Source organism: Suncus etruscus, chromosome 11, assembly GCF_024139225.1.
Source record: "Suncus etruscus isolate mSunEtr1 chromosome 11, mSunEtr1.pri.cur, whole genome shotgun sequence".
In the NCBI taxonomy this organism is placed as follows: Eukaryota; Metazoa; Chordata; class Mammalia; order Eulipotyphla; family Soricidae; genus Suncus; species Suncus etruscus.
The window spans coordinates 45086124-45108311 of record NC_064858.1 but is presented as its reverse complement, the minus strand read 5'-3'; the positions used below and the strand labels follow the sequence as shown (position 1 = coordinate 45108311).

General features: G+C 33.5%; 1 non-coding gene across 1 annotated transcript; it reads right to left on the bottom strand.

Moving 5' to 3' along the window:
* Nucleotides 1-20441: 20441 nt before the first annotated feature.
* Nucleotides 20442-20548, bottom strand: LOC126023406 (U6 spliceosomal RNA). The gene has a single exon (XR_007500531.1). It is a non-coding gene; the product is annotated as a U6 spliceosomal RNA (small nuclear RNA).
* Nucleotides 20549-22188: the final 1640 nt, after the last annotated feature.

The following is a 22188-nucleotide window of genomic DNA, read 5'->3' as shown; positions in this document are numbered from 1 at the left end:
AAACATAATAGATTGAGTTTACCAAGGATTGTGGGTGATGGGCTAGAAAAAAGTCTTGCTACATTTGCTGTAAGGAGTCATTGACATTGGTGATGGGGTGGGGTTGGAATATAGTTGCCTAAAACTCTATTAATAATATTATAAAGCAAGGCACCTAATTAAAACAGACGAGAAAAAAATCAGGAGAATTCATCCTCCAAAACTATTTTTATAAGGATATTTTTTGTGCTATCAAAAAATCTAGTTAAAATTTTTCAGCTTGCGTAGGAAGGAATTACATTAGTAGTGATGAGGAAGGTCCATAAAGAGTTGGAGGTAACTCAAGAGAAAAATGATCCATGATATCAGCCCTGAGGATTTGTCCTAGTCAGATTAAGTTGTTGAAACATGATGATGTATTTAGTGAGAAAACACTAGAAATTTACAAAGAAATGCTATAAGTGATTGAAGAAAGGCACAAGAATAACAGTAGATCTTTCTTTTTTTATTCATTCTTTTTTTCTTAATATATTTTTAAGTAACATGATCATATTTGGGTTACAGTCATAACCAGAACACCCCCCTTCACCAGTGTAGCATTACCCCCTTCCCTCTTCCCATCCCTCGCCTGTATTCAAGACAGGCATTCTACTACAATTGTTTTTAAGTTCTTTAAGTTGTATTTTTTTTTCCTTAAAGAATAAAAGTTAAAAAAAGTAAAGGTGTGATAGTAGCAAGAGCTGTTGTTTGCATAGGTCCAAAAAAAATGGGGAAAATGGAAAAAAAATCCTTGACCTAATTACTAAAAAGGCCTCACCTCAGTTTATTAGCATAAGATAGACTCTGGGTTCCAGGCAAACCAGACCGTCCAACTCCAGTTATTCTCAAGGTCCCGGTGAAACTTTTTCACACTTTAGCTGTTGTTGGTATCAGATTCTTATATTTAAAGACTCTGGATTCTGTGCATCTCTTTCATAGATGTCAGGCTTATGTGGAGCATCCTCTAGTTTCAGCATACCATTAAAGGCGGAGCGATCTGCCCTGCATGCAGACTGTTGCTGAGTCGTCTGGGTGTTGGGAGCATTCTTTGGAGTAAGTCACTGCCAAAGCAGTGGTAGGTCTTCCCTGGTAGAGGCTTGGTTCCTGGTAATGTTGAAGACAATTGTGGTTGTTTCCATAGATGGTATCCATTGTTCAGGTGTGTATGGGCGATGCCCATTCTTCTGAGGCCTGAGCCAAATCATTATGCCAATGTTCAGGGTAAAAGGCCTAATTACATTACCAAATTTGTGTCCCCATCTCTATTAGATAAGAACTTGTTTGCATATGTATTTTTTCCCCATTTTAATGTGCCTATGCAGAAGAGAAGCAATTAGATAAGAACTTGTTTGCATATGTATTTTTTCCCCATTTTAATGTGCCTATGCAGAAGAGAAGCAATGCCACAAGATATTGTTGATGCATCTGGGGGCTGACAAATAAAGTCCAACATTCCCTGTAACTTAGTACAAACATGAAATCTATACAGCGATACTCTTCTACCAGTATTGCTTATAAAACAGATCTCAAAGGGGGTCCCAGCAAGTGGGTTCCAGTGAGGTGCAATTTAAAAGAGACCCCCAGGTTTCCTTGTTCATGCAAGGGGCTGGGAGGGGACTGCTGAACTGTCAACTTCCAGCAATTCGGAAGCAAAATCCTCTCGGGGAGTCGGAAGCTTCAGCAGGCAACAAGTGGAGGACATGGCTCCATGCTCTCTTCGTTTGTCCAATCACAGACCAAAGTGGTGTCTTGGAAACACCCCCTCCCTCTTGACTATTTCTAAAACATAAAAGGGTCACGTGTATCTCCTTTGTATATCTCAGACGTATTCCCTTAACATCTATAACTCTTTTCGAATATCCTCATATAGTGACAATTTTGCCCACTGGATTTGTTATTTGATTGTTTGAACAGTAGATCTTTCAATGACATACGATGACAATATGAACAAGCACCATGTCACAATGAAAGACTGCATTTCCCAGCTACTTGTTAAGCATAAGTTGTTCCAAAATTGAACTGATCAAAATTATGCAAAAAAAGTTCTTTTTAATCTAAATAATGCTTTTAAATCTCACAAGTAATTGCTTACTTGTTACAAAATCTCACACATTTATAATCACAGCAATAATTAAAAATATATTACTAATCTCATAAAACATATCCAGCCTTTAACTTGAAAATATTTTCTAAAAGCATCTTGAACTTGCAAATTGATTAAAAGGATCACTCTCTGATGTTTCCCCAAGACATTCAGGCTGGTAAATGCCTATATGTGGCTATATTTTAATTTGACTTTAAATTTACTAGTAATTAGCATGTACCACATATTAGTATGAAAAGTATGAGTGATACAAATAATTTATGCAACATAGAAGTTAAATTACTCTAGTTTATGGCTTTTAAACAGTTGACGAGGATTCAAATGATATTAACAAAATTACCATTTCAACATTCATGAATCAATTCTTCATCAAATTCAGTACTTTTATTGAAGCACAGTCTCTCTTCCATAATGCAAAGTAGGCTCTCTTTTACTTTAGACCGACCTTAGTTTCTTCCTTCATTTATGAATAAATATTTGCCACATACTTACTTTGGATTTGTCAGTTGACAAATTTAGATGAAATATATATGTTATGAAGAAAAGTTCTTGGCAATATTATTAACACTTATATCATGAAATGGAATGAAAACTTCCCTTTCTGCTCAACTGAGCCAAAATGTATCACTTCTGGAGAAATACCTTCACACTGTTTTTTTTTTTTTTTTTGGGTGGGAGGGGTACACACTCGGTGATGCTCAGGGGTTACTCCTGGTTCTGCACTCAGAAATAGCTTCTAGGGGGTCATATGGGATGCCGGGGGATCGAACCTCAGTCCGTCCTAGGCTAGTGCAGGCAAGGCCTTACTGCTTGTGCCACCACTCGAATGGTGACTTAAAAATGATGAAAATTGCTTTTCTGCACACAGTGTTCCAATGCCACTAATGTGACTCCATCTACAACTTATTCACCCCACAGGGTGAAGTTTTCAGGTTGAGATTTCTTCGACCTTTTCTTAGACCCGTACTTTGTTATTTTTCAAGCCTGTTATGAGAGAGTTCATTTTATCCCTTCTTTCAATAACTTCACTTAGCATGTTACTCACTAGATTCACCTCTGTAGCAACAAATTGCCTGATTTCATCTTTTATGATAGTTGAGTATTATTCCATTGTGTATACATATATATTTCTTTATCATCACATACCTGTTTTCTATGAATTCATTTTGTATCAAGATATTTGATTTATTAAAAATAATAATATAAAATCTCATGAAGATAACCATTACTTTTATTAATATGTTTGTTTAGTTTTTAAATTTATATTAGATACTAAAAATACGAAATCATATATTTAGATATGTTCCTAAGTTTTAGCACGTATCTATTGAGTAAGTACCAGTTTTAATAAATACTCATAAATATATCTTAATATTATGTATGTTTCCAAGTATTTCTGAATGTTCTTTTTAATAAATATTGATTTAAGTTGATTTACTTTAATTTCACTACCAAATTCTGAATTTTAACAACTTGTTAATTTCACTTAAATATTGCCAAAATCACAGTAATATACTGTCTCATTACTCTGCACCGTTCATTAGATTCCTCCTTATTTACTCCTCTTCTAATTGAAAATTAGCCTTTTTTGATAATATTTCCTTATTTCTACTATACTCCAGTTTCTGACAATCAATAATGCATCCTCTGGTTTTATGATTTTATCATTTTTAAATTTCCCATATAATTAAGTTACATAGTATTTGTTTCTCTTTGTCTGATTTATTTCACTTAGCATGATAAAGTCCTGAGGTTTTATTCATATCTTAGCAAATGCAATAATTCTATGTGCTTTATCAGATTAAAGAAGTTCCTGTATTTCTAATATGGATTTTATTACATTAATGGATATTGGTCTTTAAGATTTTCATGTATCAAATATTCATCTTTTTTAGACTGTAAATCTTATGAATGATATTGAATAATATTCAAATTTTGAGCAAATCTTGCATTTCCATAATAAATGGTATAATTTGATAATTCATTTATATGTCTGTTTGATGTACTAGATTTCATGTAGAGTTGTTAAATGCTATTTTCATAAGTAATATTTGTTTATTATTATTATGCTGTCTTTGTGGGCTATGAGACAATTTTAGTTTCATATATGAGACAATTTTAGTTTCATAGGTATGAGACTATTTTAGTTTCATAAAACTAGTTATATGGTGTAAGCAGTCGGGATGGCTGAGCTGTCTAAGATGCTGCATTCAGGGAGTGGAAAATGCTTTAATTAAATTAAAGCTATAGTCTAGTATGTTATAGAAAAGATATATGAATCTAAATGGATTTATATAAATCAACTTTATTAATTGCCTCATAATTACGATGCAGCTAAACTTAGTGGTATACCAGTGAAGCACCTCATGGTGGAAACTCACTCCAATTGTAGATAAAGTTCTTAGGAAAAATAAAAAGATTTTCATTCTAAAATATAAAATGGCAAGCCTGTCAAATACAGGCAGACATTATATATAGTAATTCTTTGAAAGAAATATTCAACAAGAGCTATGTGTTGCAAGTAGAATGAAATGTTAAGCTTAGCTAAATATAAAATACCCATGATTTACATAGATAGAGTTGGCGAGATACATAAATGAACCTAAGATATATCAGCAGAGAGCCAATGGACTACCCATATTTTGTAATCTAATACTATATCTGATCCTTTAAAAAGTTAGATTTTATGAAAGACCCATACCAAACATAGTAGAACTTTTTGGTTCTAGTTATTTTATATAACCACTAGGAAACCCATTCACTCTGTGATGGTCTTTCTGTTATATTTCTGCTGCAATATCTCCTAGTAGAATAAGGTGAACTTATCCTTAGGTTGTTAATGCAAAAGAATTAATTAAAATTTCACTTTGACTACTTCTCCAAAATTTTATGAGGCATATAACAAAAGTTATGATAATGGGACATAAAATAGGTTATGGACTATTTTATGATACTTTATAAAATAGGTTATATGTTTTCATATAATTTATTAACTTCAAAGTTCTTAATATAGGTACTGGAGTACTATTAAAGGGGTTAAAGTACTTGCCTTGTATGCAGCCAATTTAAGCTCTATTCGTAGGCTCTATTCCTGAGCATAGCAGGAATAACTCTTGAGCAAAATCAGTAGTCCCCAAGAATTACCAGGTTCTTACCAATACCTTTCAAAAATTTTACACTTTCAAATTGAAAAAAGAAATCATTGAGTAAGCACTGCTTCTTCTTCTTCTTCTTCTTCTTTTTTTTTTTTTTTTGCCATCTCGCTTTAATAAAAATAACTGTCACTGGGACCTGAGTGCTAGCACAGCAATAGAGCATTTGCCTTGCACACGGCTGACCCCAGCATGAACCTCTGCTTGATCCTCTGCATCCCATTTGGTCCCCCAAGCCAGGAGTGATTTCTGAGCTCATAGCCAGGAGTAACTACTGAGTGGCACTGTGTGTGGTCTAAAAAAATACATAAAAAAAAAGCTATCATTTCATGTGTGATATGTGCTCATTGCTAAATAGGTGAGGAGATACTCCTATTTATTTAATTTAGGTCTTTAACTGGGAGGCTCATACAAAATATCAGATTATAAAGAGAAAAATAAACTTTTCAGTGTAACAGAACTCATCACTCAGGTGAAACATAAAACAGATTTAACACAAACGGCAACTTAGAATTTTGTTCATAGTGTCTTTAACAAAGAATAATACATTTATAGAGAAATGACAGGCTGAAGAAAAGTACTTTCAAGAGTAGTATGTGATGAAGTTATATGAGGAAATGACCTTAAGGTTTGTTTGTAAGTTCAGTTTTCTTTGAATTTTTTAAAATATGTCTTCAATTAAAAATATCATTTCTATCCTGTCTTTCAGAAGAAAAGGGAAAGGGAAAGTTTTTAAATCATCATAGTTGAGTGTGATGGTATATTTTGACTTCCTTCAAATGGCAAAATAAAAAAATATAAAAAAGAAGAAAATTAAATTAAATTTTAAGTAAAAGAAAATCAATGTTTAAAACTTCATTCTATACCATGCTACAATATCATTTTCTGATTATTTGTTTTACTACGTTTATTATACTGCTCTATTAAATCAGCCTCATATGCCAAAAGAAGATTTTTATATCATAAGGTCAAGTCTTGAAGTAATTGTGTACTTTAATATTACTATTTAATTCTGTGATTATTGCTATTTACTTGCTTGTTAACTTTCTCTGAGAGACAAAATTATATTTATGATTTGTTCCTATATTAATAAACCTTAAATTAATATTTATCTTTAACCCTGTTTGTTATTGAAACTTAATAAATATAGGGCTCCATAATAAAATCTAATATAAATAGTTTAATGATGTTTATTATTAATATTTATAAATGTACAAACCTAATATTTATGGTGAAAGACAATACTGAATTAAAACCATTGGTAATAATTTGATGATTCAACACTACAGACTATATGTATATTATTTTCAGTCCAAGTATTTCTACTTGATAATTTTCTTTCAATATTTTTATTATTTGAGATTTTTCACTTTGTTTTTCTTTTCTCATTACTCATATCTTAAATTTAATGGAGTATAGTTATAAAAATTACTCCTTTTTCTGTTTTTAGACCACTCTCAGTAGTGCTCAGAGTTACTCCGGCTGTGTGCTTAAAGATCTCTCCTGGAGAGCTCAGGGGATTGCATGATATTCCAGGCTGGATGCAAGCAAGGACAGGTAGTGTAGATAGATACATGAATAACTGAAGACAGAACACAAGGAACAAAAGAAAGTGAGAAGAGAGACAGGGAAATGAGAGGGAAGAAAACAGAAAAAGCAAAAAAGACAGATATTATTTTGTAACTCTCTACAGTGTGTGTGTGTGTGTGTGTGTGTGTGTGTGTGTGTGTGTGTGTGTGTGTGTGTGTGTGTGTTGTAAAATTGGTGGGCTTTAGATTTTTGAGACACACCTGGTTGTGCTCAGGATTTACTCTTGGCTCTATGCTCAGGGATCGTTCCTAGCTGTGCTCAAGGAATTTTATTGGGTGCCAGAGATTGAACCTGCACAAAAGCAAAGCATCTTATCCACTATATTATTATTCTGGCCCCAAGTACTGATTATTAAGAAGACAGAATTCTGCTGATTTCTACCCAAATGTGACATGTTATAAATGAAAATTAGTTTCCAAGATAAAAAGAAATAAAATATTGAAACATTGTTTTAAGTCTTCAGCAATTAACTGGTGGGCCAAGATGGACTATCTCACTGCTTTCCATTTTTGCAGACTATGGAATGAGTCATCAGAATCCACTCTGAACAGAATCAAGTATGGATTACTTTTTCCTCTCAGAGCCATCTGGCCATGGCGATCAAGATCGTTCAGGCATAATCTGGCTAATCTAATACTTGGAAGAAAATAGGTGCTGGGTTATGGGGCAGAACAGGCAATGAAATTCTTTATGGTACTATATATAATTTAACCTCAGAGGGAAAAGTCTATCTCTTTTCTCTTATCCCTTTTCCTCCTAGATGATCTAATCCATTCCCAAGAACTCTAATTACCATCTATATGCTAATGATTACTAAATTTATTTCAACAACCCGCTTCTTCCTTTGATTTCTACATTGGAACACCCAACTGTCTAATTTACATCTGTTTTGAATACATCACAGATATCTCAAATTTAACATGTCAAAATCAGTTTCTACTTTTCGCCTCTCTGAACATCTCTATCTTCCTTAAATGTTCTTTATAAAATTTCTCAAGCTGAAGACCTGGACTTGAATTTTGCAAATCTTAGAACATTTTTGAAGAAAAGACAAATAGCAGATAGGACACCAGGCAAAAGATTTAATTAGGCATTTGTTTGTGGAAAAAAATTTCATTTTTCTTTTATTTTAAGAAGAACATAGTGATTTTAAATGAGTATTTTCTAGTCCAATTAGTGAATTATCAAAAAAGAAAAACTATTGTATTTATGTATGTAGACATCTATCAATATCTTAAAAAGTTACAGATATATTTATTATTAACCAAAAATTCCACCTCAGGTTATACTAACAATTGGACTATTTATATAAAGTAGCATTGGCTTGAATAATAAAAGACATTGAAAATGATTTAAGGGCATAGTAATAAAGATTTTTTTAAAGAACCACATGTAATTCTGTAAAAAAAAAAGGCTTAATAAGATCTTAGAGAAATATCAAGCACAAAACAAAATGATCTTTAAGGATGACTTATATAATATGGTGAAAAATTAAGGTCACAATCAGTTACATAGTATTCTATTGTTGAAAGATTGAAAGGGTTTAATCCTGAAGCATACTTACTTTGAGACTCATAAAATTAGGTAATAAATGACAAAATGATAAAAATATAGTGGAATGTAAAGATTTAAATTTGATGTTTTTACTTCAATGAATATTTTAGAGAAATCTATATTTGAACAATATAAATATATTAGTTAATATCTCACTACATGAATTAAGTAAATAAATTTCAAGAAACTAGTACATTGTCAAGTAGAGTTTAATTATAAATAATTTAACATTAGAGAGTTTATGAATAGAATGCAAAAAATTATGAATTAAGGAAGATTTTCATACTTCATTATCCAAGTTTCAAAGATTAGAAAAAAGTTGTTCAGGGACACAGATTAAGTGATAGGTAGAGCACAAGTCTAGTATGGGTCAAGCCCTAAATTGGGCCCTAAATACCTAATAATCCTCTCCACTCTCCAGCTCTGTCAGCAACAGGTCCTGAGCAACAACATGTGTAGTCTTGGAAACATCAGAGTATTGCCTAGCTAGAAATCAGACAGTCAGGTCCTCACAACTGGACTGAGAATCACTGAGTGTAGGCCTGGGATCCCTGGGCACCACTAGATTGACTCATATTTTAAAGAAAGAGGTTCTTTTCAATACAGAATTCTTAGAATTTTGCTCTTCTTCCATGTTCCCTGAATACTTGTTTCCAAATGCAGATAATATCTGAAACTGTACAGTGCTTGAATAAAAAACGAAGATTTTATAAGAGAAAACATGTAATTCATAATTATATGCAATAATTTTGAATATCTGAGCAATAATATTTTTCCATAAACTATTTTAATAAATCTACAAATGACCATTTCAGATATTATGTTTTAGAGGGTATGTTAAACTATAGTTATATCAAATCAATGTACATGCATAAGTACTAAATGGAGAGAGGCCAGAGATAATATAGCAGTGATCCTGACCTGGGTTTAATTCTCAGTGTATAAGATTCCCCTTAAGTATTCATTTGAAACATCCCTGCCGCCCCCCACCCCCAGCACACACCATATTGGTATTCTGCATATCCACAGCATCACAAAGACCAGTTATCTTGTATCCTGAATCATTACTTTGAACTGCTAGCACCACTGGTAAACAAACAGTGGTGGGACCCATTTGATTTATGAGCACAGTTTGGAAACTAGCCACCCACACTTAAAGATTGTTATTCTTGTAGAAAGGCTAGCAAGAAAGTTGATTTTTGGTCTACTCACAGATCCCAAATCAGCAATTCTGGATGGGTTCTGGAGGGGTATGAAGTTTGTGTTTCTAACACAATTTTACATCCCTGTCAAGATTGATATTTTGAATTAAGTTGAACTAGGTCATGGCACTGAGGAAAAATTCGCAACTATGAATAAATAGAGAGCATTCACAAAAGTCTATTATAAGTGATCATCAGAATTGATTTTATGAAATACATTAGCCCTCATGACCTACATTGCCACAATGAAAAGGTACTTTTAGACCCCTGAATTTTTCATACAATGCAATTTTTCATATCTTTACATACCATATATTTTATGTTTGATAGTTCTTTTCCATCTGTCAGATTTTGAAAGATATTATAGATAATGTATATTTTATATGCATTTTAAGGACTCATTAAAAGTTTTTAAGTAAAAAATAGGTGAAGGGAAAGAGCTCTTCCTACATTCTGTACTGATTCTATGAATTATATGGATAAAAGATATAAAAATTAAAATATAGGGGCCGGAGCGGTGGTGCAAGAAGTAGGATGTTTGCCTTGCGTGCGCTAACCTAGAACTGACCTAGGTCTGAACCCCTGGCATTCCATATGGTTTCCCCACCTAGGAATGATTTCTGAGTGTATATATAGGAGTAACACCTGAAATTCACCAGGTGTAGCCCAAACCAAAAATATATTAAAAATATATTTTTTATAATTCATTGTACATGGGCCTTATTATAAGAAAAGTTGAAAATGAAGCTCTAAAGAAGATATTGGGTGAGGGCGAAGTGGTGGCACAAGCGGTAAGGCATTTGCTTTGCCCACGCTAGCCTCGGATGGACCATAGTTTGATTCCCAGGCATCCCATATGGTCCCCCAAGCGAGGAGCAATTTCTGAGCACATAGCCAGGAACAACCCCTGAGCATCACCGGTTGTGGCCCAAAAACCAAAAAAAAAAGAAGAAGAAGAAGAAGAAGAAGAAGAAGAAGAAGAAGAAGAAGAAGAAGAAGAAGAAGAAGAAGGAGGAGGAGGAGGAGGAGGAGGAGGAGGAGGAGGAGGAGGAGGAGGAGGAGGAGGAGGAGGAAGAAGAAGAAGAAGAAGAAGAAGAAGGAGGAGGAGGAGGAGGAGGAGGAGGAGGAGGAAGAAGAAGAAGAAGAAGAAGAAGAAGAAGAAGAAGAAGAAGAAGAAGAAGAAGAAGAAGAAGAAGAAGAAGAAGAAGAAGAAGAAGAAGAAGAAGAAGAAGAAGAAGAAGAAGAAGAAGAAGAAGAAGAAGAAGAAGAAGAAGAAGAAGAAGAAATAGGACAAGGAGGACATTGGGTCCTGATACTTAACATATTTTTGAAAACAGAATATGTTGTGGGGTCTGTCAAAGATTAAAAGGGTTTATGCGAGGGGAAGAAAGTTTGAAACAGAAAGATTAAGAAATGAATTTGGGAGAAAGGAAAGTGGGAAATCAGTTGAAAACAAGAGTTACTTAAGAATTGTTTTTACACTTTCCCCTTCTGGCATTAACTCCATCAAGTCTTCAAATAAAGTTATTTTCTTCCCAAAATATAGAATGACCTTTTAACCCATGGAATATATTACTAGGTGCACAAAGAGGAATGTTTAAAGACTTTTTATAAATTTGATACTTCTTAAGTATCTTCAGCTTCAGATATTCAGCAATGCAAAAGGAACTATTTAGAAAGCAATTTATGAGCATCTTTACAAGATAAATCTGTATGTTAGGAAGATTAGTCTTATATGATGAACAATTGATTGCTAAGTTCAAGTCAGAAAAGGCATTTGAAAATGACTTCAAATAAACCCCAGTATGAGATCAATTAATTTTGACAAAATTAAAGTAAATATTGTCTTTTCAAAACCAGGACTAGAACACTTAGAAATTTGCATGGAGAAAAAAATTAACTTGATTTTTTTTAGTATCCCGATAGGTAATAAATTGAAATAGATTGCAGACCTAATATTAGACTGAAAAGTATTAAATTTCAAGATAAAGTTACAGCATAAATATTTTTCACAAATTTATTTAAAAGAGCCAAGTAAAATGCAAACTATAAGAGGAAACATTTGATAGAATGAACTTTATTAAAAGAAAAAATGTAGACTCTTTAAAGAATATTATAAAAATGCATGACAGAGATTACAAAAAAAAGTAAGGCCATATGCTACTTAGATAGTTTTCATCTAGAATATTTTAAAGAAAAAATTTAATTCAATAATAAAATAACTATTTTTCATGGGAAGATTATTTGAATGATCACTTTACTAAGGCTCGTCTCTCAGTGGCCAAATAAGTTTATAAATAGATATTGAAAATCAGAAATTATAAGAGAAATAAAAATTAAAACCACACAAATCAACAGCCAACCTTTCCCCAACACACACACACTCTCTCTCTCTCTCTCTCTCTCTCTCTCTCTCTCTCTCTCTCTCTCTCTCTCTCACACACACACACACACTCTAAAGTTAAAAAGAAAATAAAAACAACTGACAGTGCATGTGCTGGATGTAATCTAGAAAATGTGAATGTATTACATGTTGAGTGAAATGCAAAGCTTTTAGGCACTTTAGGTCACAATTTTCTTGTTTCAAAGTTAAACATATACTTTCCATATGGCTCGGGCGTACTTTGGGGGATTTTTTTCCTAGAGAAATGAAAACATATGTGCACATCAATGTTAATAGCAGGATTGTAAATAAGAGCTAAACTGGAAACAAATCAAAATCTATTCACTGATTAATGAATAAAATGTGCTAATATCTATATCATGGAATATTTAGTGACTGTAGGGAACACCAAGAATTTGAGAGTACATCAAGTGAAAAAAATATGAGCACATGTGCTGTGCCAGTAAGAGAGCCCTTTTTAGGGTGATTTTCCAGTTGCATAAGAAGAAAAATAAGATTTACAAGGGGAAATCACCCAGAATACAGGAAGGCCTGATAGCCAGGGGCCAGAGGCTTCAGGGAATCAAAGAACTGCTTGATATATTATTGATGTGTGTCAGCTTCACCTTCTGTGACAGTGACCATTACCTTTTGAAAGGCCTGAGTAGCTTGAATACAAAGCAGGCAGGAACAAAATGACAAAAAAAAAAAAAAAGCTTCTTTATGTGCTATTTTTATAAACAATTGAAAGTGTAAATGCCAATAGTGTTTGAACTAATGGATTTCAGTGTACTGTGATAAACAATGAAAGGACCAAGATGCCAGATCTGTCTTTGGTCCATATGAACATAGAAATCAATGTATTTAATAGTATGCTTAAATCTATAAAGCATTATCATAAGTACAAGTTGTTCCATACTAATGAAAATACACTAACTCCATTTTATATGAAATACTAGATAAGACCTAATTACAAAGGCCGACATAATAGTGGTAGCCAAGGCTGGTGGTTGAGGAAAGAAAGCAATTAGCAAAAGGATATGTGGTTGTGTTACTGGTAGAATAATTGCACATCATTATCAAACTGCTAATAAAACTATATATTGAAGCATTTTAATTTTCAATGAAATAAAACTTAAATTATTGATAGTATCTAATTAAAATATATTTAGTAGAAATAAAATAAAATTTTCCTTTTCTTTTAGTTGAGTTATATTTAGATATTTCCAGAAGAGATAGTTTTGTTAGCTATTCGACAATGACAAAGACATGCTTATTAATTTGATTAGTGTCTTAAGTGACAAATGTTATTGAAAGGAGTGTGGAACAGATTATTTGAAATAAAGAAGTAGATAGGAAGATTGTTTAATGGTAAACTTACTTTTTAAGGCAAGATAATAGGGTACTGGAAGCACCTAGCAGAAGACAGCAAGGGATTTCCAGATACAACATTGATCGTACCCTGATTGAGAGATTTCCTGTGAATGAACAGCAAACATCTCACAAAATATACACTAATGGGAAGGTTTAGAACACTAGAAAGAAATGTCTTTGTCTATAATCCCCAGAAAAACTTTGTCATATTACCATTAACTTAAAGGGGTAGCTGCTTGAAAACATTAGTTCTGTAAAAAATCTTTCATGTCTTTTTGGAAATCAACTGTAGGTAATTTGTGTTTGTAGGAAATTCTGATTAGTATATTCAGAAATGAGAAAAGAAAAAGGGCAAGTAAATATATATGTATATATATCTGCTGCGTTCTTATCCTAAATCTTGCCCATATTTCTGCATTTCACTGCATGGACACTGCAATCTAGTTTAGAACTGATTTAATCTAACATATATCCCAAAATTTCCCTATGATAGATATTTGTTAAATCAGTTGAAGGACTATAAGAACCAGAGAAATAGTACCGGAGATAGTGTGTTTGCCTTGCACATAGACCTGGGTTTAATTGCTACATCCTATGTGATCCCCACTCCTCACCCCTACATCATGGCCAGGAGTAATTCCTGAGTATGGAGGAATGAGTAATCACAGAATAACACTGGGTAAGACTCAAATACACACACACTAAGACTAATAAACAAAATAATCTACAGTATAAAGCTAGTAAGTAATTACGTTCTATAGTTTTAATGTACTGCTTTCTCATTGTAGAAAAAATTGTAATAGAACAGGCGATTGTGGAGGACAAAGCAAATATGGAAACTCAGAACATCCTCTAGATGTGTGTTGTCCACAGATAAGAGAGTTTCAAAATAGTTCTAAGTGTTTTCTTCTGAAGATTCATATTTATCCATTTAGAGTATTTGTTGAGATGTACACTGCATTATTTTGTATTTCTTCCCTCTGTACTGTGAATTTGCAATGAATGGTTCATCTTATTTTATAATGGACATATATATATATATATATATATATATATATATATATATTTGTCCATGGTCATATGAGCAAGGTAATATAAAACCAAAAGGCATATGCCACATGTTGTGATATATGAGTTCTCCTGCAGTTTTATATAGTTTCATGTTCGTCTTTATGATGTGCAAGCAAATGTCCTTTTGTCTAAAATGAGACAAAGATTATCATCTCTGTATTTTACAGTAAGATTTCAGACATTATAAACAATGTTGCATTAAACTCCAAAGTATAATAATATTGACATAGCAAATAAGTATAGTTTTAGTTATTAACATATTAAATTAGACACATATCAGACATTTTTTTGTTCCAGGGATTGTCCTGGTGACGGTGAAGAGATCTAAAGGATAGAGATTATCCTTTAAGCAAACCCTAGACTCAAACAGGTGTTTAACCATAGTAATAAATTTATAGCATAAAATATAAGAAATAGAAGAGTCTTGTAATTCTGCTCATAACAAAAGTAATTAGAGGTGAGCTTTAGTATTGGTATGATTAGTTGTTTTTCTTTGGAGTAAAATAACTTTTATTTGTAATAAAGATGAACACTCCCTCCTTCCTTCTTTTTTCTTTCTTTCTTCCCATCATCCTTCCTTTTTTCTTCATTCATACCTTCTTTCCTTTCTCCCTCTTTTTTTGGGCACCAGAATAATCATAAAATTTCCTAGTATTCTGATTTTTTGAAACACACTTCATCATATCAGCAAACCTAAACAAAGTATAGGTTACATTTTTGGAATGATATATTTTCCTCATCTTTAAACTTTGGAGCAAGGGAAATTTTTCTTATCTAATATTAATCTCAGCTTGGTTAAACAATGATTGAGGAGAGGCATATAAACAATTGAAAAAATATAATTTTATAATGTATTTCATTTGTTGTTTTAGAAGATGGTTAGGAACTAGACTCACTCAGGAGTCATAAGAAAAATGTTCTAGGGCTGCTAGAATGATGAATTTCTGAAAGACATGAAGAATTGTCTTACCTAACTTCCAAGATTTTAATATTTTTACTGAACCTTGAGAGGTAGAAACATAAAAAAAGGGATACAGTTATAAATGAAAGCTTCCTGAAGGACAGAGATGAAGGGATTTAGACAATGGTATCCTAAATATTTCTCTATGGCTTGATATTTATTTTGAACCGAAAGCTATTGAGAATTTATATATGTTGGAAAAGTTCGTTCTTCCCTTTCTAACCTAAAAGTACATTATTCCTAGTAAAATTTTTCATGAGAAAAGTGCCTTTCTAGGTAGAAAAGAGCATTGCTAGCACCAGAGATTGAGAGCCAATGATAAAAGATTTGTGCGAATAAACTTATTTAATTGGTTCTAATGAGCCATTAGTCTCCAATTATTTATTTACAGCTTCTATCTTCCACCATTCTGTTCTTTACCCTAGTGTTTGTCACTTCACTGTAATTTCTTAGATCTTTGTACAAATATTTGGTCCACCAAATATCTGTATCTGTATTTGCATAATACAAGATTAAATTAAATATGCATAATTTCCCCCTGTTATATAGTGTAATTAATCACCCAACTATAGGAATATAGAAGTGAGAAAGTTTACTGACCTAATAGAGTTAAATGGAATAATCTACACACTCACCTTGTAAAATGTTTGATTGACTATGAAACTATTTTCAAACATGTTTCTTTTCTGATAGAGTAAATAAAATATAATCTTCCTCTGAGACATTAATATTCAAATGCTAGAGTTCCCAACAATTTATAGGAAATATTTTGGAAGGAGTGGTTTGGACCACTCCTTGCTCTAAACTTAGGAATCATTTCTGGCAGACTGGGGACCATTTAGGATTGAACACAAGTAAACTGCATGTAAGTTAAATGCCCTACCAGCTCTACTGTGTTATCACTCCAATCCTAGTAAATTTTAATGACAAAAACATGGTATGAATATTAATATTTAATGGTGATTATAGATTTTATCATGCAGGCAATAAGACATCTGCAGAAAAGTATAAATTATGGTAGCATCAAGAACAACTGATGTAAGAATCTGCAATGGCAGGAGAAAGGGGTATTATTAAGACCCAGTAACTGAGTCAGGAATAAAACCAACCCTGGGGACAGAGGTCATTGGTGTCAAGCAGTGGTAGTCATAAATGTTAATACTTAGAAATACTTCTAATACTTCTAAGAGAGCTAACTCCTGGCTCTGCTCCTGGCAAAGATTGTGGCCCCTGTATGTAATTCCAGGAATGACCGATGAGCATAGAGCAAAAACTAACGTTTAGAAATACTTATATAGCAGAACAAATATCATGTAAGGAGACTGGCACTGAGAGGAGGAACAAGAACTGAAAAGAATCTGGTTTGAGAATCTATGTTAACAGAAATATCATGGACTAATAAATGTCAAAAATGTACAGTAAGCATGATGAGAAAAATAATGAGTGAAAAATTTAGTTTTATTTATTTACTTTTGGGGAGAGATTTAAAGGACACATCTGGAAGTGCTCAGAGATTATTGATGACTTTACACTGATGGATCACTCCTGGGGGTACTTGGTGGATCAGGTATGCCTCATGCAAGGTTAGTCCCCTACCCACTGTACTGTCATTTCAGTCCTGGTTATATTAATTTTAAAGGGACTTGAGCTGTCCAGGTTTGAATGCAAATAAAACAGTTAATCCATGTTTCTGGTGCCCAGAAAAAAATCTAAATTAGAAATAATAAATATATTTTTTTTGTTTTAGGGCGACACCCAGTGATGCTCAGGCCACTCCTCAATCAGAAATTGCTCCTGGTTTGAGGGACCATATGGGATGTCGGGGATCGAACCCCCATCCGTACCACCTCACAAGCCCCAGAAATAAATATTTCTTATTATAAATGAGTTTCAAGTCATAGAAGATGGAAGACTTAAAAAACACCACTTTGATAGACCATGAAAATGTTTTCAGTTAGTCTGAATTCTAGACACCATAAAGGGTTGTAAGGAGAAATTTTTGTTAAAATTAATAAGAAAGATTTCAAAAAAGAGAAGAGGAAAACAGGGCCAAGAATACAGAACCCAACTCTCTAATGATAATGTAAATATTTCATGGCACATAAAATTATTCTATGTGGTACTGGAGAGAAAATAAGTACAGTGGGTAATTAGACATCTTGTACTCAGCCAACTTGGGTTCCATCATCACCATCCCATATGGTACCCTGATAACTCTAGGAATGATCTTTAAGTATGGAGCCAGTAATAAGCCCTGAGCAATGCTGGGTGTGGTCAGTAAACAACAAAAATAGTGTTCCATGTGACTTATTTTGGTGCATTTTATGTATTCTTTAAATTTTAAAGTTTAAATTTTAACGTTTAAATTTTAAAGTTTAAAATTTTAAAGTTTAAAACATTAAAGTACTTTCATGAGGTCAATCTAACTGGGCTTATGGGCTATTGGTGGTAGAGACCACTTCCTGTGATGCTCTACTGGAGTTAAGAGCCTGATGGGCCAGTTCTTGGATCTGTTGCTCTAGGGCTTGAGGCCCTATAGTGATGAGAGAAGGCAGAGGAAGGAGTAGAGTTAGGGAGCATTCACTCTAAGGACAGAATTCAATAATGTCCTATCATTTTTTTTTTTTTTTTTGGTTTTTGGTTTTTGGGCCACACCCGTTTGATGCTCAGGGGTTACTCCTGGCTATGCGCTCAGAAATCGCCCCTGGCTTGGAGGGACCATATGGGACGCCGGGGGATCGAACCGCTGTCCGTCCTATGCTAGCGCTTGCAAGGCAGACACCTTACCTCTAGCGCCACCTTCCCGGCCCCATGTCCCATCATTTTGAGCCATATCTGAACCCTGGTGAATGGCTACACAGAAGACAACTGCAACAGTTCAGCAAAACAAAGAAAACCGTATGCCTCTTATTGATTTATTCTCTCTGTAATGACAAGCAGACATTGAATTTAGAAAAAGTAACTAATGAACAAAACTTCGCAAGCCTTTATGAAACCTTCCTGGAACAGTCACATATGGAAATATCGATTTCATATGACAGAGTTTACAAAGCACTTTCTCCCCAAGTTCTCAGGACACTATGTCAAAAGAAGTATTTCCATATGTGACTAATTAGTTTCTTTGTGATTTCTGTGCATGGTTCAGGGGTTTGGGAAAGGAGGGGCAGGCATATCCACAGGGGCAAAGGCAGGTATTTGTTTTTAAAAATAGGGACAAAGATACTGTTCCCAATACTATATATTTAAAAGTTCTCTTTATTCTCAGCCTCAATCCACAATTAGATTTTACACCAATTTTGAAAGAAAACATTTGAAAAAGTGAAACTTAGTTGGGTTTTGTTTGTTTATTTTTTCTGGTTTTGGGACCACACCCGGTGACACTCAGGGGTTACTCCTGGCTATGCGCTCAGAAATCGTACCAGTACCAAAGAGTCATATGAATATTGAGTGGAAATAAAAAATGATCAGACTTAAGCACCAAATTCAAAGTCAACTACAACAGAATTGCTACCCAATCTACAACAAGCAACAAGCTATACAAAGAGGGAATCAATCACACTATTAGTCCAGGTGGCAGAGGAGAGAGATATGGGATGCTGGGAACAGGGGTAGAGGGAGAACAACAGTGATGGTGGGAAAGGCCTTAATTCATTGTCACTTTGTACCTTAAATATTACTGTGTAAGATTAGTAATTCACTTTGGTCATAATAAAATATAATAAAGAAAAAAAAGAAACCACTCCAGGCTTGGGGGACCATATGGTGGTATGCAGGGGATCAAACCAAAGTCCGTACTAGGTCAGCCTCGTGCAAGGCAAAGGCCCTACTACTGTGCTGTCACTCAGGCCCCAAAAGTGGAACTTGAATTGTTTTCTACCCTTAACATCATTATGATGTGCTAGAGCTGCTAATATGAATGAGATAGGTGCTGATTTCTATTGCATCTGTTCTCTAGCTAAAGCAAACAAAATCCAAAGATGAGATAGAATGAGTCAGTATTATAACTTATGATGACAATATTTACTATTTCTTTGTGGTAAGAAGAATAAGTAGGTGACTTAGGCAAAAGGGGAAAATTGTTGAGAGCACATACATAGTTGTCTGGGTAGCATAGAAAATATATTTAAGAGAAAATTAAATAGTAGAAAAGACATGAATTGGGATAACTATGCAGGTAGAGACAAATAGAAGTGTATTAAAATCACAATTGCTTGGATTTTGGTTTTTGTTTGTTTGTTTTGGGATCACACCTGTTGGTGCATATGAGTTACTCCTGGTTTTGTACTCAAAGGTCATTCCTAGTGGTGCACCGGGGATGTGTAAATACCAGGGATTCAACCCAGATCAACTATGTCCAAGGCAAACCCCATGCCTGCTGTGCTATTGCTCCAGTCCCTGACCATTTTTTATATCCGGTTATCTTTCTTTTTTTCTTTCTCCTTTTTCTTTTAAACTGTGCCTATTTTGAGTTAATTATTTTTCAAAATCATACTTGTGGAGAGGTTGTAAGTTTATTTTATCTATTCAAAATATACTGAAGTTATAATTTTATTCTACTTTATAATAGTTTCATTTGAAACATATATATGAGAGTGCAGGAGAAAGAGTACAATAATGATAGACTGCTAAGTCACATGGATCAAAGGGAGGAAGCATTTTTAATTTCTACTCTGAAAACAGAACTGTCAAGCAGGATTTATCAGGAAAATAATAAAGCATAATACCACCTGTGCCTAGCTAATTTTTGAGAGAAATATTCTATCTTGCAAAAACACATCATTTCTTTTTTAACTTGGGTCCTCAGGAGACAAATTAAATTCTTCCTCTGAAACAACTTCAGACAACTCAATAACTATGTAGGCAATATAAACTCGATGAAAAAAGAGGGGAATGATGTTTGATTTTATGTAGTCACTGCTTGAAATATCTATCATCATAAAATGTTTGAAGTCTGCTATAGGCAGAACATTATAGTGGCTTTATTTTCTTGGTGATATGCATAGCTCTAGAAAAGTATATATATATTTTTTTTTAAAATATGGAACGCTTCACGAATTTGCGTGTCATCCTTGCGCAGGGGCCATGCTAATCTTCTCTGTATCGTTCCAATTTTAGTATATGTGCTGCCGAAGCGAGCACTAGAAAAGTATATTTTGAATTGAGTTTCTATTCCATTAGTTTGGTTTGGTTTAGCATGTAAACAAATGTATGTCTATGGGAATACTGGTTCTCCCTCTAAAAGATGTCATCTGAGTTCAATTTTGCCTTGTAACCTTGAACTATCTTTCTCATTGAATCAATATTTTCTTTCTGTCTCCTTATATAATTACCACAAAGAAAGTACAAGTATTTTTGAAAAATCTGGTGCATTTTGGAATTACGACAGGCTTTCTTTCTGATGATCACTCTGAAAAATATAAAGTTACAAACTTCCTTGAGTTTTAAAGGAGTGACCATTAAAGGACATTGTCCCCATATCTAAACTTTAAGGAAATAAGAAAATAAACTGTACTTTCCTACCCACTGCAAATATTTAAGCCCTCTCTTTTATGCAGGCATTGACCTATTATACATTGATATTTATATATGAACAAAGTCACTTTCCTTCTTATTTCTTTTTTATTGAGTCACACATGACGATGCTCAGGGCTTACTCTTCACTTGGGGATCACTACTGGATAACATTGGAAGACTATATGCAGTAACTCAGATGGGACCTAAGTTTTCATGTAGAAACAATCACCCTACTCAATTGTAGTATTGTCCAGCCCCTCAGTTTTCTTCTTAAAGTAGTTCTTCTTTGATGAGTGTTATTTGGGGGTAATTAATCCTTAATATTTTGGGAGCCATGAAACAATTAAAATGAGAAACTAATTATTTTGAGGAGAATTTTTCATTGTTATTTTTAGCATCTCTTTATTATAGTGATTAGCACAAGACTCATTATATTTGTATCTTTACATATATTTCAAAACATATGTATAGGAAAATGTCTAGGAAAAAGGAAATGGTAATAAACTATTAGCAAGTGTTGGAATTTGTGAATTTTTATTCCTTTTTTAAGCACCTATATATTTTTCACATTTTCTTTAAAAAAGGTTTCAGAAAAAAATCTTTACTATAAGTATAAAATGGAATGGAATGTGATGTAAAACAGGAAAAGTTCAGCTGTTCTGTTGGAATGTTTGTTTAGATCAGTATATCTACAAGAACAGCTGCTGAAAGCAATGCTTTGTCTCTATTCCTGAGTTTGGAAAAGCACATTTTTATTTTTTTGTATTTTAAGATAAAGAATCCCTTTTAAAAATACATCACAATAACTTCTTTATATGCCATGCCAATATTAAAAATTAAATTGAATGACTACAAAAGATTTTTCTGTTTCTGTTTGCCTTTAATCAGGAGATCTTATTAGTAATATCATCCAGTATGTTTTATTTGGTGATTCAATTTATGATGTTTTCCAATTCAGTGTTTTTCTAACTTATTTTTACAATAGAAATTATTTTGGTGTAGTTTTTAAATTAGGTTAATATGAATGCCCTAATGTTCTCTCTTTGAGGGGGAGGGGGCACAGCCATCAGCACTAAGGGGGCTACTAAATGGCTCTGTGCTCAGAAATAGCTCCTAGCTTTGGAGACCATCTGGAATGTCGGGGATCAAACCTGCATCTGTCCTGGGTCAGCCACATGCAAAACAAACGCCCTACCTCTCTGTGCTACAACTCCAGCCCTAATGTGCTCATTCTTTAAAGTATGTAGTATCTAATCATTTCCTTG